At 43.6% G+C, this 21448-nt stretch overlaps 1 pseudogene; it reads right to left on the bottom strand.

The window, feature by feature from the left end:
- Positions 1–16469: 16469 nt before the first annotated feature.
- On the bottom strand, positions 16470–16557 carry LOC115070079 (annotated as a pseudogene).
- Positions 16558–21448: the final 4891 nt, after the last annotated feature.

Below are 21448 nucleotides of genomic sequence, written 5' to 3'. Positions count from 1 at the left end.
TCTCAAAAAAAACAACAACCTTGGGGCTACAGGGAGCCCCTGTCTAAAAAAAAAAAAAAAAGAAACAGCAATCAACATGAAGAATAACCACAAAAGGTCTGTGCATGCAAGAGAGAGAGAGAGAGAGAGAGAGAGAGAGAGGAAGGAGGAGGAGGAGGAGCCAATTCACCCTGAGTACCCCATTCCTATAATTCATACTGAGGACCTCATTCCCAACCTAATCTAAACCCCATCACCTCCCAATGGCTTTGATTTATGAATTTTGTGCAACTCACTTGTAGACCCCACCTCCATTTTCAACTACTTATTAAAATGTTCTTTCCTTCACCTATGAGAAAAGGCCTAAGAGGCGACGATACTCACCCATGCTGGGCTTCAAGCAGTCTGTACCTTTAGCTTCTCTGTGCCAAGGCCCAGCCTCCCACAGGTTAGGTTTCTGGTTTCAAGCCCTGGGATGGATCTGGAGTGTACACCTGCTGCTTCTTCCCACTGTCCAGCCATCCTCCAGGAAAGGAGGGCAGGAGACTTGGAGAGACTGAAAAGATCCCTAAACCACAAATACCAATGTGGAAATGCTCATGGAAGGCTGGTTCGATGCCAGAGGCAAGCTGGGGAGAATAGAGGTGAAGAGACCACAGGAGACAGACTTTTTAAACAATAAAGCTGCTAAATGTAGGCTAGGCTGGGATGGGAAGAGTGTGCACAAGGAAAGATAGGAATGTTCTATATCTGGATCTATCTCAGTCTTGGGGAGCCAGGGGTTCGTGTAAAGGGGAGGTGAATAGCACCAGGCTGTTGCTGGACAGGAGAGGGCGCTCTAAAGATGCTGTGAAGAAGCCAGGAAGGAGGAAGCTGGCTGGGACAGAATGCGTACTTTGTGGTAGTTGCAGAAGCGAAAATAGAAGTCATTCTTTGAAAATGGCTTTAATGTATCTGCCATAAAGCGCATGAGCACGTAGCCATAAAGAAGCCTGCCTTTGGGAGGCTGGGACATTGATCTTTGAATTGAACAAGGATTTAGAATCATTTAGGGCCATTCAAAATCACAGAGCGATGAACTCTAACTAAAGCAAGGTTTAATCTGCTTAGAACAAGAGGAAACCAGTAGATCTGCCCTTCAGGGTCACCAGAGCCAAGTTCTTACACCTCAAAGGGCAAATGCTTTTGATTGCAGTTCCAGGAGCAGAGCTGACCTTCTTGGTCTTATTCATCCAGACCACAGGCAGGCCTGTACCTGGACTTGTCGATCCCTGAGCTTGGGCTGCCCTCCTCCAAATGGCCAGGGGGCTCACCCCCATACCTTCACAGCCATGTTGTTTAAATGGTACCTGACCAGTGAGGCCTTGCTGCCAATCACTCTGAAAGAGCAATCCCACTCTAGAGAGATGTTCAAAGCATTCAGCACTGGGAAGGCTTTGCTGCTTGGCCTCTGTGTCCTCTGATCGCTCACTAGCACAAGTGTGTACACAGGTGTCTGTACTCACTGGCACACACACACACACACACACACATCCTTTTCTATTCCTATTTTCTCTTTTACTATTTTTATGTGTGTGTACATGTGCATGTGTGTGTGCTTGTAGGTTCCAATGTGTGTGTGTGTGTGTGTGTGTGTGTGTGTGTAGGCCAGAGGATAACCTTAAGTGTCATTCTTCCCCAGGCTTTGTCTCAGTTTATTTTCCTGTTGCTCCGATGAAATACTCTGACAGACAACTTAAAGGAGAAAGGGTTTGTTCTGACTTACAGTTCAAGGTAACAGTCCATAATGGTGGGAAATCAAGGCAGCAGGAACTTGAAGCTACTGGTCATATCCTATCCACAGTCAGGAAACAGAGAGATGAATGCATGATTCCGCTCCCTTCTTTTTTATACAGTCTGGGATCTCAGTCAGGGAATAGCCTCACCACAGTGAAGATGGGTTTTCCCACTTCAATTTGCATAATTAAGATGATTCCCCCACCCCCTACCAGGCATACTCAGAAGTCCATTGCACAGGTGATTCCAGACTATCAAGTTGACTAACCAATCACAGGCAATGTCTATCCTATTTTTTGAGAGAGAGGGTCTCTCTGGAACCTGGGGCTTGTGGGTTAGGTTAGACTGGCTGGCCAGTGAGCCTGAGAGGTCCTCCTGTCTCTACCTCCCCAGTGCTGGGATTACAAGTGTGTGCTAACATGTATAGCTTTTTACCTGGGTACTGGGGGACAAATTCAGGTCCTCATGCTTGAGCTCTGCTGGGCTACAGATTTAACTTGCCTGATTATTTTCTAACCATCTTCTCTCACTGAACTGCAGGCCCCTTGAAGGCAGAGTTTTACCTGTACAGCTCTGTATCTGATGCATGTTCAGTGTAATCTAAACAAGGAGAGAATATATGCACCCAACATGCACAACCTTTCTATTCCCTTACTGTCTTTGCTTACCCTGACCTTGTAAATTAAACTATTTACACCTCAAATGTGTGTTTTCAGATGTTCGAATTCACAGCAAACACTCATTAATCCCTAAAAAGTAACTCAATGTTTGACTAATATCTATAAGTACATACAGCCACATGCACTAATTTCATTTCTGAGTATTGAGATTTTGCATGATAAGTACTTTGAGAGAAGGTAATGTTTGAGGGCCCAGGTAACCTCACAATTAATCACGCACAATATGTACATTTGAGTTAGGCTCTGAATGAGCCAGGCCTGCTTACTAGCTCTTTAAAATGGACTCTTCTCTCTATAAAACTTTAAAGAATTCGTAAAAAGTCAGGCCAGGCATGGTGGTGCACACCTTTAGTCCCAGCACTCAGGAGGCAGAGGCAAGCAGATCTCTGTGAGTTCAAGGCCAGTCTGGTCTCCATAGCAAATCTAGGCTAGCTGGGGCTACAGGGAGACCCTGTTTCAAAAATACCAAAAAAGAAAAGAAAAAGGAAAAAAGAAAAAAAAAAAGAATTTGTAAGTCAATTCAAATAAAGTATGAGTCCTCTCATGTTCCAGGACCAGCATGCACCAGGACTTGGGATGAGATGGAGGCTAGACAGGGTCTCCCTGTAGCCACAGCTGGCCTGGAACTTGCTATATAGATCAGGCTGGGCTCAATATCACAGAGATCCACCTGCCTCTGCCTCCCAAGTGCTGAGATTAAAGGCATGTACTACCACATCTGGCTGCAGGCTTATTTAAAAGGCAAGATACAGGACAGAACAAGAACTTGAATACAATGCCAGAGGGAGAATTAAGTCTTCATTTCTTCATACATGATGTAAGACTAGTACAAGTAGCTGCCTTGTAATGTTGGGAAGATCAAATGAGATAATCAAAGATCTGGCATCAAATAAGCACTTAATAACATTAGTCATTTTTATTATATGCATTTCTCAATGGTTACTTAACATTTTCAAACAATCTAGCAATTCTCAAGATAACAGAAGAAGACTTCATTATAGAGGGGTGGCAAATTACAGCTATGACTTGAATCTGGTGCTCCTTGTTTTTATAAATAAAGTTTTATTGAAATTCACCATACCTATTCATTTACATATTATCTGTAGCTACTTTTACAATATGATAGGAGAGTTCCATATTTGTAACAGAGATCTTTTGGCCTGCAAATACAATTAGATATTAAACAACTGGTCATCTATCTATCCATCGATCTATCAATCTATCTATCTACTGATCTATCGATCTATTTATCTATCTAACTTTTTATAGGAGAAAAAGTGGGGCAGAGAACACATCTCTGTTTTGGGTACAGAAACACCAGCCCAGCTTGGGACACCATTTTTTTGCTCCAGGCCCTGTGGACTCTAGGTCTTCCATTGGTCCCTTAACACAGGACTTCTTAAACTTTTTCCACTCACGACCACTTTTGATTTGAGAAATTTTTATATAACCTTAGATATATAAGTATATAAAATAAATATACACGTCAAAATTTTACTGATAACAAATCATCATGAAATTTATTTTAAAGAATTATTTGCTTTATATACACTGATGCATAGTAATGAGGTGGGTATGCTTGTTTATTTTTATGTCAAGTATTAAATCTTGGCTAAATATTTGATGCTGTAGGATGTAGAGCATTTTCAGCATTTTTCAGAGTTGATCAATATTTTGAGTTGATAATTGTCAATGCTGCAAACATTGCTTTGCATAAATACGTAGCATAAAATGGTAGAAGTATGTTTAGGGCCATTTCAGAAATTGTTGGAAATTCTGTCCTAATCCCAAGCCAAAATTCATTTAACAATTTTCTTTTTATGAAACTCAAGTCAGCAACTCAAAAAGCAATTTTAAAAATCAGACATTCTAACAGGATGCATTCCAAAGATACACTAATTTGATACATGCTGAGGAATGACAGTGAGAAAATATTACGTCTTTATTTTCCGTAATTAAACCATTGTGTTTCTATAACAGCAGAAAACTATGTGTGTACAGAAAAGACATCAGGATTCAGAATAAACAACACTCTTAGACCTGAGCCACGGTGGGTGTTTGGGGCAGTGTTAGTTGGTGTTGGGAGACAGCATGAGAAGTTCAAAGCATGCATGTTGTGTGTTCAGAACCCAGGCTGCTGTGAAGTTGTAAGTACTTCCAGAAACACTTGGATTTGTTACACGTTTTGTTTTGAATCAATTTTTGTTTGTTGCATGTTCAGAAACCTTTTACTGTTGCTAAATTTTTCATAACCTCCACGTTCCTAAATTAGCATGCCTCATTTTTTTTCCCTCTATGTCACTCAACTATTGACTTCTAAAGTCAGACTTGGCAACATATGTTACATAAGTGCCTTGCTTCTTCTGAATTCAGACTGCCATTATGTCAAGAGATTCATAGAAAGATGATATGAGAACCTGCCAGGACACATAGATTCCTTAGGATTCTTTGTCAAAGAGTCATGGGTTGCAGGATGTGATGGCCCGTGGCTGTGATTCCAGCATTCAGAGGGAAAGGAAGAAGATCATGGGTTTGAGTCCAGCCTGATTCTGTTGCAAAGCAGACAAAGTTGTGGTTTATGTTGTAGTGCCCTCCGAAGGGAGTGCTAGTTTGGCTGGGCATAAAAGAAGTCCATATCCTCCCAGTACAGGATAGTTTGGTATATATTCTTGAAACCCTAGGTTCAAGAATACCATGGATACTGAAGCCCTGTATTTCTCATGAAACCTGTGGTCATTTTATCTTAAAACCTTGCAGATGATCTATTTATCATCTCTGGAAAGTATGTCTCATCTCCTTACTCTGAAATGTTAGCAGCTTGCTTTTCTGTGTTCCCCCCCCCCCTCCACTCCATCTTGCTAGTGAGCCTTTTCACTCTGGGGTTCCATTTTCCTCCAAGATGCTTCCTCCTCTCCTCCATATTCTCTATTCCCACTTCCTTGACTCTCAGTAGTCAGATGTTACACTCAAATAAGTACTGGGCCTCAGCCCAGACTTACCGAATCAGGATATAGACTTTCACAGGATCCCTGAGTGATGTGTGCACACACTCCATGTTATAATTCATCCTCATATATGCTTGAAGTGACTGAGGCCACTCATCTGCTACATCTGTCCTGTATCCCTCCTCACATCCTTGTGGGCCTAGAGATCAGGCGTTTTCCCTTCTCTGAGGTGATGGGGCTGTCTCACTCCCGAGGGACCTACTCCTCTTTGTGCTTCCTCCTTTCTAGAACATCCATTTGCTTACTTTTCACTAACTCTTTTCACAGCACCTTTAAATAGAAGCAGGTATTTCCCGACTTGAAAAAGCTTCAGTTGACCCTTTTGCTTCCTCCAGCTCTCATCCTCTTTCTCAACTGGCTCTTCCTGCCAAATTTCTTAAATTCATGCAAAATCAGGCTCTACCTCGGTCTCTTTATCCAGGCCTTTCCTGAACCTCTGAAAATGTGGTGTCTGACTCACTGCCCTAAAAAAAACTTTCCTGAAAGGTTTTTCACTCTACTTTTATGTCTGGGTACCTCAAGAGTGTTAAGCTGTGGCTGACTGCTATGACCTTCCAGAAAGTTCTCTCCCCTTGACTTTCATGCCCCTGTGGTATTGTCTTGTCTGGCCAGAGGAGGAGTGGGGATACCCTCATCCTCAGTGCCCTCCCTCTCCCATCCTGTTGTGGATGCTCAATTCACATCTGCAGCAGAGGGATGTTTCTAGACTGTTGCATTCTGGTCATAGAATTCCTCTGTAGTCTCTCCTCGTGCATATACACACACAAAGACAAGCCAAGGTATATGATAATCTAATTATTGCAATGTGTATCCCATCTCCCCAACCAGATTAGAAGCAATCTAAGGCAAGGACAATGTTTTGGGTCACTGGAAATGCTTGTTGTTATTTTTTGCTATCCAGGGACAGCCTGATAAAAGGTTGTACCACCCCTGCAAAAAAGCCCTTTCTTTATTTCACAAAAGACGCTAAAGCTGTGTCAAAGCTGTGTGCCTGGGGGCTACATCTGCCTAGAGGGGACTTTTTTCTGATCTACCCAAAGGCTCTGTGTGGGTTTGCAGATCCCCCTGGCACAGTTTGTACCTCTTCTGTGTTCACACCTGTGTTTATCCCAGGTTGGGTACATTGCTCAAAGCGATTGCTTTCCTGACTGGAAAAGTCACCACTCTCCTCCCATAGGATGTAAAGAGACTTCAGGGATGATGGTCAGGGTTGGGGTGTAGGGGCTCCTGAGGGCATAAGAAGCCAAAACTCACTTGTCAAACAGGACAGACGCCCTGGCTACACAGACAGCCTGTGGCCCTTCTGAAAATCTGAGGGTCTGCTTTGCTCCTCTGAAGTACAGCCTGAGCCCTCTCCTCCCAGGGCATGGTCAAGGCATGCAGAGATATAAAGGAGGGAAAAGGAGAGGGGGAGATGGCAGAGATCAAGGAGGAAGAGGAAGATGACCTTTCTTTCTGACCCATTGTCTGATTACAGGAGTAGACAACAATCCCTAGAGCCAAGTTCTTCTGCCTTTTCCCTGTCTGCCCTCCTCGGCTTCCTCGGGGCTCCTGTCTCAGCGAGCAGCACTTCCAGCCTCTCTAATGCCCCAGTCAGAGCCTAAAGCCACTTTCAGCCTCCTCCATTTTAATTTCCAAATTCTACCCACCACCAAAACCGTGCTTTTAGATTCAAAATCAAAGCATGCAATTTGTGTAGTTCTCAACCGTGGTCAGAGAAGCTTCTGATTGCAGTGGACAACAGTTGACACAGATACTCATACATGTTCAAACGACTGAAAGTAAGTGACCGAGAATGGTCGACATGGTTGGGGAATCTATATCAACTGCCCACCCTCACCCTCCAAAGCTCGGGGAACAGCACGGGTGGAGGGGAGTGTGTGTGCTGTAAGAGCCAGAGGATGCGAAGGAGTGCTGAGAAGTGCTGTCTTCTGACCTGACATGCACATACGAACTCATAGTAGCTGTGGTTACCTGCACAAGATCAAGCCAGTAAAAAATTCCAGCATGGGCTGGAGCGACAGCTCAGCGGTTAGGAGCACTTACCGCTCTTCCAGAGGACCCAAGTTGGGTTTCGTGATGGTCGGTTTTAATGTCAACTTGCCACAAATTAGAATCCCCTAGTAGAGAGCCTCACTTGAGGAACTGTCTTCATTGCCTTAATTGGCATAGGAAGACCCATCCCAAATGTGGGCGGTATCTTCTGCTAGCAACCCAGACAAAAAGGGGACGGCAGAGGGCAGGTTATACATCTGCTGCTTGTTTGACCTTCCCTTTTCCTGCTGAGTTAATTATCCTGTTGCTGCTGCCTTTGACTCCTTCCCTAACATCAGAACCAGTGTTTCCAGACTTCCATGGAACCCTCCATGTTCCAACACCACATTGGGAGTGCTAAGCACCCACCCAGCCTCAGGTTGGAGCAACTACTGGGTTCTCAACCTCTCAGGTGTGATGCAGCTGTTGTTACTATTTCAAAGTAAGCTGATTAATAAATTCTTTTTACTATATATTCAGCCTGTCTGTTCTGTTTCTCTAGATAACCCTGTGTAATACAGGTTCCCATGTTGCACCTCACAACAGCCTGTAAATGCAGCTCCAGGGGACCTGATGCCCTCTTCTGGCCTCTGTAGACACATACACTCATGTGGTGCACATACCTACATATAGGTACTCACACATACACATGAATTAAAAGGAAAAAAAATCCAGGATGGAGCGGGGAAAAGGCTACTGATTACCCTTAATTGAGGAGATATTGCCAGCTGATGGCTGCTGGAGGAGGGAGAGTCACTTTTCTTTGGGAGATGGCCACTTTTAGGCTTCCTATGTCCCAGTGGATGTCCCCACACCTATGTGCATATGGGCACCATTAACTGGACTCAGTGGGCTAAAAAATAATAATAATAAAGAGGACATGAAGTTGGGAGGGAAATTGGAAGGGTCCTGAGGGGAACTAGCAGTGGAGAGCAAGGGTGGATATGGTATGAGATATATATATATATGTAATATTTTCACAAGAATAACTTTTTCAATTAAAGAAAATCAACCCAATGTCTACACTTGGTAACTTTTCCTCTGCCCCCTGCCCAGCCTCCATGTCTTCCCTGTGTCTCTACTGTGCCCTCTGCCATCTGCCTCTCTTTCTCCAGTTCATTCTTCTCAGAGTACGCAGGATGCTATTTTAATAGTAAATCACACCACAGGATTCTGCTGTTTAAAACTCTTCACTATCTGATGTTTTTCTGGAATTATTATTCTGTAAGATGTGCCCTTCCATTTTGGTTCCTTTTCTCCTGAGGAGAGTCCTCTTAGAGTCACAGGCTGTCATACTGATATGTGAACTGAAGCTATGTATTGGATTTTCGTCAGGAAAATACCAGCTGGGAAGAGGAGGCAGGGAGCCTGGCCATGCTGGAATGAGGCATGCTGGGTTTCACTGAGCTGTTCTGCTTCTCTGTGTGTCTGGAGATTTTTATAATGAAAGCGTTTAGACACAAATTGCAAGGAAGCTTCATTAGTCATACAATTAAAAAAAAGAAATAAAGGAAACCTGAAGAAATACCCTATTATTCGTCAGATTAAAAAAACAAAAAACAGACAAACATCCTTCCTGGGCCTGCCAGGCCCTGTCTGATCTGGTCCTGTCAACTCTCCTGGCTTATCTTTTGTTCAAAGAATCTCTGGACCTCCAGGTCCCTGTGTATCCTTCCCTGGCGCTCTTTGTAGTTCCCAAGGAAGCCATGCCCCTGTCTAGAGGCTCATCCCACATCCCTCATTCCCTAGGCCAAGAACCAGGTCTGCTTCCCCTGGCCACGCCCTGGCCACCTCCTGCTAAGCCTCTGGTTTCCTTAGTCCTTGTCTTTGTGCTTAGCACAGTTCTGGCCCGTGTCCCCCCTGAGGCCTGGTCCACAGAGCAGTGTTCAGGGCTGCTCTGTTCCTCAGGAGATGGACACCAAGCCCTCTTTCCCCTTCCGAAGAAATCTGCCCAGGGCAACTAAAGCAATAATTTAAATGGAAAGCAAAAAAAGGACAGAGGAAGTGAGAAGCCACGCAACTGTTCTTCAAGATCAGCAAATATTAAGCATTTTCCATGCATATATATTTTATGATCATTCTTTTATTAAGGAATTCAAATATAGAGATTAGGTTAAAGTCTTTCAGGTTTCTTTCTCCAGGCCTAGCCTCTTCCTTCCCCAGTAGAGACCACTGTCATGAATGTGATATATTTATTACAGTTCACATTAAAAAATATTTTTATTGCAGAGACTGGAGAGATGGCTCATCGTTTAAGAGAACTGGCTGATTTAATTCTCAGATTTAATTCTCAATACCCACATGGCAGCTAACAACTGTCTGTAACTCTAGTTCCAGGGGATCCCGCCTCCAAGGCATTTATGACACAGGTGCACTTTCATACATGCAGACAATACACTCATGCACATAAAATAAATAATAAAATCTGTATGTCCATAAGGGATAATATTGTCTATGTGGTTTTAATTTATTTTGTGCATGTGTGTATGTATGATGTGAGTACATGTGTACATTTGTACATGTGAAAATGTGTGCCACTGCAGGTGAGCATGTGTGTGGAGGCCCGAGGCTGACACTGGCTATCTTCTTTTCCTCCTTCTATACTGTGGCAGGGTCTCTCAGTGAACCAAGACCCGGTTGTTGGGTTAGTCTAACTACTCAGCTTGCTCTGAGGAGTTCCTGTCTCTGCTTCCTGCAGGCTGTTTACAGGCATGTCACCCAGCCCACCCAGCTGTTATGTGGTATATTAGTTCTTTTTCTGTTGCTGTGATAAAACACCATGACCAAGGAAACTTATAGAAGGAAGAGCTTATTTGGGCTTATGGTTCCAAAGGGATAAGAGTCCATCAGGGCAGAGAAGCCTGGCAGCAAGCTGTGGGCGTGGCAGCTGGAGCAGGATGCTGAGTGTTTACATCCTCAATGGCAAACACAAAGCAGAGAGAGAACTGGAATTGGATGAGGCTGTGATCTCCCAAAGCCTGCCCACAGTGATGCACTTCCTCCAGAGAGGCTCCAGTTCCTAAAGGTTCCACGACCTCCCGAACAGTGCCACCAACTGGGCCCAAGTGTTCTTGGGCCTCTGGGGGACATTTCTCTTTCAAACCACTGCTGTAGGGATCTGAGCTCCTGTCCTCAGGCTTAGTGATTTACCCACCGAGCCATCTCCAGAGCCCACATTTTAAAGAGTAAATGGCAGCTGGGTGTGTTGGTGCATGCCTGTAAAATAGAGCAATAGGATTATCAGAAGTTCAAGGCCAGCCTGGACTATGTAGTGAGGCTTGTCTCAAAACGAACACACACCTCCAAAATCAATTATAAATAATTAAAAATAAACAGTAAAATATAGCACAAATGTTCTATGATATATTTTCCATTCAGTATTGTTATATGCATGTGTTATAATTAGCTCAGCCATTGTTAACCGGTCCATAGCAATTCACTATCTGAATATACCACGGTTTATTTATTCATTCCCTTAAGGAGACACACCCCACTTATCTCCAATTTTATCTCTGACTACAAGATTGGAAAGCACGCACTTGGACATGTGGCTCCTAAACTTCACACCCCTCATACTCATTAGATTGGCCAGAATAAATGAGGAAGAACTAGCCAGGTCACAAGGTAATGGGAACTCTCACACACTGCTGCTGGTGCAAGCTTGAATTGATATAATCGTTTGAGAAAGCAATTTGGCAATATCTAGTTAAGATAAAAATGCTCAGCCCTGTGCCCCAGCAACTCCATCTGTAGAATAAATCCTATCACCAAAAGTAAATTATGTATTCATTTCCTACTCAACAGAAAACATAAACTATATATCACTGTATGGCTTAAACTTTACAATGCATTTTTACATATATATCATCTAATTTGACACTCCCAAGCATAGAAGAAAAGTATTAGCCTCATATTGTAAATGAGGGAACAGAGACCAACTGCAAGACCACATGCCTATTGTTTGGTGTTAGGGCTCGAATTCCACCCATTTGACTTTGAGTCCAATATGTTTTCTATTATATTAGCAAACCATATTATACCCCATATACGTCCTAGCTATCTTTAATTGTCAACCTGACGCAGCCTAGAGTCACCTGAGAAGGGAGACTCAATTGAGGAATTGTCCAGATTAGATTGGCCTGTGGGCATGTGGCGGTGGGGGGTGGGGGGTGGGATTGCCTTGACTGTTAATTGATGTAATAGGACCCAGTACACTTTGGGTAGTACCATTCCCAGGGCAGGTGATACTGGGCTGTATAAGAAAGCTAGCTAAGCATGAATCTGAGTGAGCCAGCAAGCAACCTTCCTCCATGGCTTCTACTTCCAGTTCCTGCTTGAGTTCCCTCCTGCTTGACTTCCCCCAGCGATGGACTGTGACCTGGACATGTAAGTCAAATAAACCCTTGCCTCTCCCCGATTGCTTTTGTTTAGAGTGTTTCATCACAACAGAAACAGAACTCGCACAATCCACATTGCTTCTCTGTGTTTTTATGTGATGAAAAAAATTAACAGGTGGCAGGTATTTGTAGTTGATGCTGTTGGGGGCCTATTCAGATCCCCTGTGCCTGTCCTCCAGGGGCTGCTGATGGGTTACAACTGCTCTTCCTCAGAGACTTGCCCATGGTTATATGAAATGGCCTTTTCTGGGACACCTGGACATTTTTCTCTATCTTCCTTGGCAGGGATGTTTTAGCTGATGACTAAGGGATATAGGCGTATATGGCTGGGCTAGGATTGCCAGCTCTGGGGTACCAAAGCTCAGTGATCCCCAGGGTTGAGGTGGAACTCCAGCGGGATCCATATCTTTGCTCCGTTTCTTTCTCTGCTGCATTTTGCTTTCTTCCTTTCCTTCTACCATCCTCCTAAGAACATTCCTCCAAGAAGTTACTTCCTACCCTGGGCTCTGCTCCTTGGGTAACTGATTCTCAAGATTTAGCCTGTGCAGAATTGCCAGAAGGCCTTGTGAAAACTCACAGCATCAGGCCTCATCCCCACAGTCTCTGCTTCAGCTGGTTGAGGAAGGCACCCGAAGGCTTGCATTTCTAGGCAAGCGATGCTGGTACGGCCAGTCCACACCTCGAGAACTCCTGGTGGTGAGCACGACATCACTGGTGGTGGTGGGAGAATGGATCGCTTTGGGCATGTGGAGATAACACAGTTTCTGTGACAGCTTATGGCTGTGAGGGGCTGCAGCAGCTTCTACCAATATTTCTGGCATTTGAACAATATAACCGAGACAGTAACTGTAAGGATTGTGAAATGGCGTGGCTATTTCCGAGAGCCTCTGGAGCACCAAAGAAAGAAAACGACAGACCCAAGTCAATGAATCACCAGTTCAGAGCAGATCTCTTTGGACATGAGGTCCTTATTTTCTGAAACTGAAAAAACCTGATAACGCTGAAAACCAAACTCAGAATCTAATTTTAAGAGATACACAGAACTCCAGAGAAGCTCAAATTCTCAGCCCTGACGTCCCCTACCAAAGTGGGAGCCCTAATAGGGACAGAGAAGGACCTGAGATTTATTAATGTGACATCTATGTGGCTGTTATCAGGAGCCTTGGAGGATTCTTCTGATGCCTCAGATGCTTAGAAGTAATAAGACAGTCTACCTACTCAGACAACAACACACCAGGAAAGAATATCAAGACATCTTATCAGTCAAGAAGAATCCAATTGGTGATGATATCTATGATATCTATGATGATATCTATGATCTCAGTTGTCAAGTCGATGAGATCTAGAAACACTGGGGCATGAGGCCTCTGGGTGTGGGGGATCCTCTTGATTAGTTTGATTGAGGTGGGCAAACCTGCTCCTAGACTGTATGAAAAGGAGAAAGTGAGCTAAGTACAAACAGTCATTGTTCTCTGCCTCCTGACCATGAATACAATGTGACCAGATGCTTCATATTCCTGTTGCCATGACTTCCTTGCCAGGATGGACTGTGCCTTCAAACTGTGAGCCAAGGTAAACAAACCCTTTCTCTCTCTTAAGCTGCTTTGGTCAGGGAATTTTATCACAGCACCAGGAAAAGTAACTAATATAATAGTAAGGGTCCAAATGCTACAAAGGCTTCCCTATGAGAGTAGAGGCACTCGAGGTCAGGAAATAAGCAGAGTTCTAGGTCAGGGCCATCCCACAGAGGCTCCACTGAATCCATGGGTCATGAGTACCATCCTTAGATGCTGGCACAGTGTTCATTTTGATTTCTTTATCTATTCACAATTTCAACGAGTGCTGTTACACTAGAAAAGGGCCATGTGGACATCTTGAAACTGGAAGCCACCCCTCCCCACTAGACCAAGATAGTATATAGTTTACACAGTGGAAGGGATGGCAGAGATTAGTGGCCCCTCCCCCAAACTCCTGGGATTCAGGGATGGTGATCCTTTTCATATTCATGTTTCTGATTCCTATTAAACCAGATGGATCCTGACTGATGAGCTTAAGCAAGTATCAGATCCAACTGTAGCTGCCGGCTCATGTAACCTGTTTTATGGAACAAGGCTTGATGTCTTAAAGTGTGTATACAGTTACTGACCTGGCCAGTGTGTTCTCTTCAAGGCCCCTCCAGCTGGTAGGCTGCATTCCATGGGACAGGAATTCTTGTCCCAGGGCTCCATTAACTCTCTTGTTCTCTACCTCAGAGGGATGTGAATGTCTGAATGCGTCACAGAACTTTCCATTGCTCTACTTTATGGATGACATCATGTTATTGAACCTAATAAGCAAGAAATACAAGTGCTATTGGTACCTTGAAAGGACATGTGTTCTCCAGAGGGTAGGAAATTGGCTCTGGATTCTGGTGTTGGTAAAGGTGAGCATACCATCAAGACATGAACAGGGCAGATGACTGTTGGGAGACCTCTGTTATGCAAAAGTCGAAGCCCCTTCACACCGGACAGCTCATGCAGCTCAGGGAATGTGCTGCGGGCTCCTTTTCATAGCAAGGTGTTTTCTGGCATCTTTCCTGTCTCTCCCTTTGAAGTGGCCGCCACAGATGCCTTGACATAAACATGGCCTTTGGCTCTATGCATACCATGCCTTCCTGTGTGTGATTTTTACAGGTAGACAATAGTCTAGCAGAAACCCACTTCCACATGTAAATAGAATATCTCACAAAGTATCTAAAAGCTTTTACCACTACCCCCATGGTATATAAATATGCTAGTCTTCTCTTAATAGTCGGAGATCAGGCCAGGGACCCGGAGATCAGGCCAGAGACTGGGAGATCAGGTCAGAGACTGGGTCCCAGAAAGCTGGATCAGCAGAGAGCTGGACAGCAAGGAGCAGAGATACAATAAAGCAGTAAACACAGACTAAGCCGTGCCTTGAGTCCTGTGTCTTACTACCGGCGACCTGATCTCACCGGAGAGCAGCACTCTCCGTTACCGACCCACGGATATCCTAGCTTTCGCCGCCTCCGTGTTTCTTCCCTGTGGAGTTCACTGGCCAGGACTCCGCACTCCTGAGGAAGAGCATAAGGGTGTAATAGAGGCGGAATCCCGACTAGATAATACTCTAGTAGCAGAAGAAGCTCTCCGCTCCAGAGAAGTGTGTAGCTATCAGCTACAGCCAGCATCAGAGCAGTCTTTACACCTGCCGTCTCCAGAGAGGCGCAGCCGGCCAGGCCCGCCAGCCGCTAGCTAGCCAGCGGGACCAGAACCACGGCGGGAGAGTGCACGCACACCTGACCCCCGGCCCCATCCAAAGTGAGGGCGCCCGGGAGCCCAGGCGCGCTCCCCACATCGCCTGCAGCCAGACTCACGCCGGGATTAGCCAGGTGTGGCGGAGACCCCAGGGTGCCCGCACACACCACGCCGGGGGTCAAGCGACACGCACCATAGATGACCTCACCAGCAAGACCAAAGGCAAGCATGCAACAGGCAGAGCTTTTCCCTCAGACCTCCTTCCATCTCGATGCCACCAGAAGGTGCCCCTCACATTTAGGGTGGGTCTTCCCACTTTAGATAACCCAATCAAGGAAAACCCTCACAGATGTGCCAGCAGCTCATCTCAGAGTTGATTCCACATCCAGCCAAGATGACAACCAAGGTTAACCATCATCACACTCACACTCACTCCATTAGCCCTTCCAGGGTACTCTGGAAACTCCTCACAGGCTTATCAATGTTATCACCTTCCTGTGTGCATGTATGTATGTGTATGTACATATGAATCCATGTATTTAAAATATAATTGGATAGTCTGATGCATATTTGTGATGGTTTGAATGATAAATGTCCCCCATAGGCTCAAGTATTTGAACACTTGTTCCAGATTGGTGGTGTTGTTTGGGAGGTCATGGAATCTTTAGGAGGTGTGGCCACGCTGGAGGAAGCACGTCACTGGGGCTTCAAGAGTTCATTGTTTTGCCCCACTCGTAGTTCCCTCTCTCTGCTCCCTATTTGCAGTTGAAGATGTGAGTTCTCAGCTTCCTGATCCTGCCACCTTGCTTGCCTCCCCCACTATGACGAATTCTTCCTCTGGAACCATAAGCCGAAATAAATTCTTTCTTCTATAAGTTTCCTTGGTCATGGTATTTTATCACAGCAACGGAAAAGTAACTAATACAATATTTTTCTGTGACTCGTTTCATTTAATAATATGTCTCAGAAATAGTTCCATGACGATACATGTCTAACTTGTTTTTTATTGTATTTATTGCATAATACAGGTAGATTATAATTCATGGAATGATTTCCCATGGGAGAACAGAGCAGCACTATGTGCTTAACGTTGGAGATATTGAAGAAGATAGTTGGTTATCCACGTGTCAGGAAGTAGACAGGCTGGAGGGGGTATTGAGGGAGCCCAAATTTGCTTCCACCAGAAGCGTTCAAGTCATCATGCTAAGGGAATTGTAGGAAAGTTCACTACTCCTAGGACAGCAAGAATCCTGCCCCCCAAATAAATAAATAAAATGAAGTAAAGTGAGGTTGCAGAAGGATTTGCAGGTGAGTGGGGAGGCACAGATTTGTGTGTGTGTGTTTCTTATTTCTTCCCAAATGTATCAAAACCCATATTGAACAATGAGTTCTGGGTTGCAAAAGAGGATTTGCCTTTGCATCTTCGCCTGCCAGTGGAACAGGAACACAAGTGGTACTATCTACGGCTTTTATTTAAAGTGTTATGGGCTGGAAATGCTTGCCTAGCATGCTCAAAGTCCTGGGTTCAGCACATAAACCTCGTGTGGTGGCAGATGCCAGTAACCCCAGCACCGGGAGGTGTAGGCAGGAGAATATGGTGTTCAAAGCTGTCCTCAGCTATACAGCAAGTTCAAGGACAGCCTGGGCTACATAAGTATCTGTCTTAAAAAATTATATTTTCATCTTCATGTTCATGTTTCTGATTGGTGTTAATAACAAGAGGTTTAAACTAGGGAGACAGAGGCAGGTGGAGCTCTGTGAGTTCAAGGCCAGTCTGGTCTACATAAAGAGTTCCAGGGCTGCTGGGGCTACAGGGAGACCCTGTCTCAAAAAGATCGCCCCCTCAAAAAAAAAAAAACAAAACTTGTTATGGGGCTGGAGAGATGGCTCAGTGGTTAAGACCACTGGCTGCTCTTGCAGAAGACTTGGGTTTGGTTCTCAGCACCCCCATGGCAACTAACAACCATTTGTAACTCCAGTTCCAGAGGATCTGATGCCCTCTTCTGGCCTCCACTGGCATTGCATGACACTGGTGCACTTACATACATACAGGCAAGACACTCATACACATAAAATAAAAATAAGTCAAAAACTACACGTTAGCCATTACCCACCCCTGCCATTTTTCTTTTCAGAAAGAATTGCTTGCATATTTTCTCCTATTCTCAAAATGAGCATTTTGCCTAAAAAAAAAAAAAAAAAACCAAAAAAAAAAAAACCTTGGAGATGCTCGCTAGCTATTTTATAAATTATTCATTATCACTTAACTCTCACAAATGTTTTTTCCCAGACTATCACTTGGGTCCTGGTTTTTTTAAAATTGTTGGATCACATATTTTTCCTTTATAACGTTTGGATTCTATGCTAGTTCATTACACTTTTCTTCTATCATAAAACTTTAAAATTTTTTTTTGTTGTTGATTTTGTTTGTGTGTGGAGACAGAGAGTGCTTGCCTGGCAAGGTGTGCATGTGGATGTCAGAAGGACAGCCTGTGGGAGTCGGTTCTTGGTTCTCTTTCTTCTACCACGTGGTTCCCAGGGATTGAACCCAGGTTGTCAGATTTGGCAGCAAGCACCCTTACCCTCTGAGCCATCTCACTGGGACTTCTTAAGATTATTTTTAAAATAGTGGTTTTGATCCAGTATCTTTTCAAAGGTTGGATTTTGCTTGTGCTTAGCTCTTTAATTTGAATTTATGTGTGTGTGATGAGATGCTTAGAGGAATGGCCCAGTATACTGTCCAGGTTACCCTTTACTGAGATGTGACTCAAACCTTAAACCATATATGAAAGTATCTGAAAAAAAAGTACTGGACCTCTTTTGTTGATATGTTCTCTTTGTTTTTGCATCATTACACACACAGAGTAAATGAATAAATACATAAATAAGTACATTTTCAGCTATTTAGGGGGCATTTCCCCCATACGGGTTTTAGAAACTTATTTAAAACTCTTGTCTGAGCAGGGCTTGGTGGTGCAAGCCTGTATTCTCAGGTACTTGGGAAGATGAGGCAGAAAGAACACAAGTTCAAGTCCTGCCTGGACAATAGAGTGAATTCAAGGGCAGCCTGGGTAATTTAGTGAAGCTTTGTCTCAAGATTAAAAAGTAAACAAAAGGACTGGAGATTGCTCAGTGATGGAGTGGTCGTCTAGCATCTGTGGGTTCTAGCCCGAGGACTAGAGAAAACATCCTCTTTCCTGGATTTTAATTGTGATCACATTATATTTATATACTGGGCTGGAGAGATGGCTCAGCGAATAAAAACACTTACTGTATAAGTATATGGACCTGAGTTCAGATCTGAAGGTCTCACTTAAAAACTGGACTTAGTGGCATATGCCTGTGATCCCGGCTCTGGAGGTTGGAGACAGGTGGATCCCACGGGCTTGCTGACCAGCTAGGACTAGGAAAAACAGTGTGGAGACCCTGTCTCCCCCGCCCCCGCAAAGAAGGTAGAATAAAGTAAAGGAGACACCTAAGGTTGACCTCTGGTTTCTACAGGCACATGCACAGGTGAGTGCACACCCCACGTATACACATACAAGTACATGAACACGCGTCATAATGGTACATTAATAGAAAGAGAATTTGTGTTCTTTTAAGCTTGGGTCTTCCCATAGTGGAACGTTAGCCAAGTCTTCTTTTTATTTCTACTCTAAGTTTGTTATTTTATAGACTCTGTTGCAGCTGCGAAGGCCGCCCATTTTTCTGTTAGATTTTCCAATTTGTTATCGCTAGGAATAGAAAAGCTATTGGATTTTGTCTACTGACTTTAAGTTCAATGGACTTGTATTTGTTCTAATAGTTTTTCAGTCAGCTCTCGAGAGTCATATTTGTTTTGCATGTTAATGATGACAGTTTGGTCTTTCCTTTACCAATATTTATACTTCCCATTTTTTATTTCCTTATTGCATTGACCTATATAATCTACTATATTGTATTAACCTATATAACCTATATATTAACCTACTATAATGTTAAATAGTGGGAATGTAGGAATTAGAGTATTTAAACTTTTTGTTGCTGTTGTTTTTGAGACAGGGTCTCTCTGAAGCCCCAGCTGGATTGGAACTTGCTATATAGACCAGGCTGGTCTCAATCTCACAGAGATCCACCTGCCTCTGCCTTTCTGGGATTAAAGGCGTGCACCTGCAGTATTTAAACTCTCATTGAAATTGTTTTAGTAGGACTTTGTGCTGGGTACAGTGCTCTACCAATTAAGCCACACCCTTAGCCTTCATTTCACATTTGTTATTGAGAAAATGTGTTAGAATTTATCACATCTCTCTTCAATAGCCATGGAAATTATCAGAATGCTTTTTCCTTATATTTGTTAAAGTAAAAATATTACATTACTAAGCCAGGCGTGGTGGTGCATGCCTTTAATCCCAGCACTCAGGAGGCAGAGGCAGGCAGATCTCTGTGATTTCGAGGCCAGCCTGGTCTACATAGTGAGTTCCAGGACAGCTGGGGCTACAGGGAGACCCTGTCTCAAAAAGATTAAAAAAAAATTACATTACTACGCTTTCCAATATTGAACCATCCTTTAATTCCTAAAACAAATTACGCCTCCTTGTAACGTATTTCTTTAATATACTGATAAATTTGTTTTTTTTTTTTAATTGAGCTTTTGGCTGCTAAACTTAATAATGAAATTGGTCTTTTACTTTGCCCTGGAATAGATTCCACTGTGTTAGTTCACAACATTTATTTGAAACACTTTTTCTTCTGTTTACTTCAGTCATTTTTATATCACAGGAGTCAACTGTTCCATGCAAGGTTTAGTAGAACTCGTTCGTGAACTTAGGATCATGACCTTGAGCCGAGGTCCTCTGTGATGTCAGGATCACTGCTTGACCTTTCTCTATTTTGCTGTCTCTCTTAGGTATCTGCCTTTTCAGGCTGACTTGCTCTTGGGCTTTCAGGTGGGTCAGCCAATGGAAGACACTGGCTGTAAGATGGAAGGGAAGTGGGGAGCAAGTAGGGTGTCTCCCTGGCTTCCCCTGCTTTGCATAGCATCCCGAACAGCAGCTGTAGCCTTTATGATTTCCATCACTGATCTAGTTTGATTTCTGTTACTGTGATTAAAAAAATAAAAAACAGTCTGACCAAAAGCAACGTAGGAGAAGAAAGTTATTTCAGCTTACAGGTCATAGTCCATCTCTGAGGGAGGTCAGGGCAGGGATTCAGGCAGGAACTTGAAACAGACATCATGGAGGGACACTGCTTGCTGGCTCACTCACAGGCCCATGGTGGGCTGGGCCCTCCTGTATCAATTAATCAACTCAGTTCCCCACAGACATGTGCGTAGGTCAGTCTTAAGTGGCAAATCCCTCAAATCCCTCAACTGAGACTCCCTTCTCCTATGAGTGAGTCGATGTGACAGTTAAGGCTAACTAGGATACTTACCATTACAAATCCTCTCTTGTGGGTCCAGCTTCTGTGGGACTGGTCCCTGCTAGATGGGCCCCTTTCTTGTCGCCTCAGTGTCTGACTGTTACTAGGCAACCCTATTACTTTCCCAGCTCTAAATCACCTCTGTAACCAAAACTACCTTGGTTTGACACACCTGGATCTCTATGGCTTTTGACTTGGATAGGCCTTGATTTGATCAATTACCTTTTTTTCTTTTTTTTAAATGATGTATTGATAAATTACAATTGCATCTATGTATAAAGTGAAGTTATGATTTTTGAATACAAAAAGGAATGATTAAATCAAGCTAATTAATCCATCCATCACCTCAAATATTTGGCATCTTTGTGATGGGACATTTGAGATTTAATCTTAGTCATGCTGAAATGCTATTTGCTTTTTCTTAAAGAGTTGCCTGTCAGATTGATTTTCAAATTTGTGAGGCACAGTGGTCTATAAAATCCTATAATTTTTAAAATCATCTTTACTTCAGAAGAGACTCTCTCACTTCTGTTCTTAAAGCTGCTGATCCGTACATGTATATGTGTGTTTTGAGATCCAACTTGTCAGGCGTCTGTCAACTTTATTAGTATTTTGCTGGGTGCTTTGCATAAATCCTTATTTAATCGCCACATCAGCATCACCAAAGAGGTTTAGATGGTCCGAAAATGGCGGTGAAGAGAAGCATTCTTTTCCTTCCCAGAACACCTGTTACTATGTTGCAGAAGTGGAACTTGAACCTGGGTCTCTCTGAATTCAAGGTCCGTGCTTGCTTTCCCTCATCAAACAGTCAGAACACTCTGCGCCAGATTAAAAGGATCATCACGATTTGGCTTGACATTTTCTACAGAGCACTCAGATTTCTTTTGTAATTGGGAAAGAAGTTAATTAAGCCTAAACAAATAATT

Source organism: Nannospalax galili, unplaced genomic scaffold (assembly GCF_000622305.1).
Source record: "Nannospalax galili isolate Female #2095 unplaced genomic scaffold, S.galili_v1.0 scaffold634, whole genome shotgun sequence".
NCBI lineage: Eukaryota > Metazoa > Chordata > Mammalia > Rodentia > Spalacidae > Nannospalax > Nannospalax galili.
Note: the sequence above shows the minus strand (reverse complement) of the source record. Positions and strands in the feature narration are given on the sequence as shown.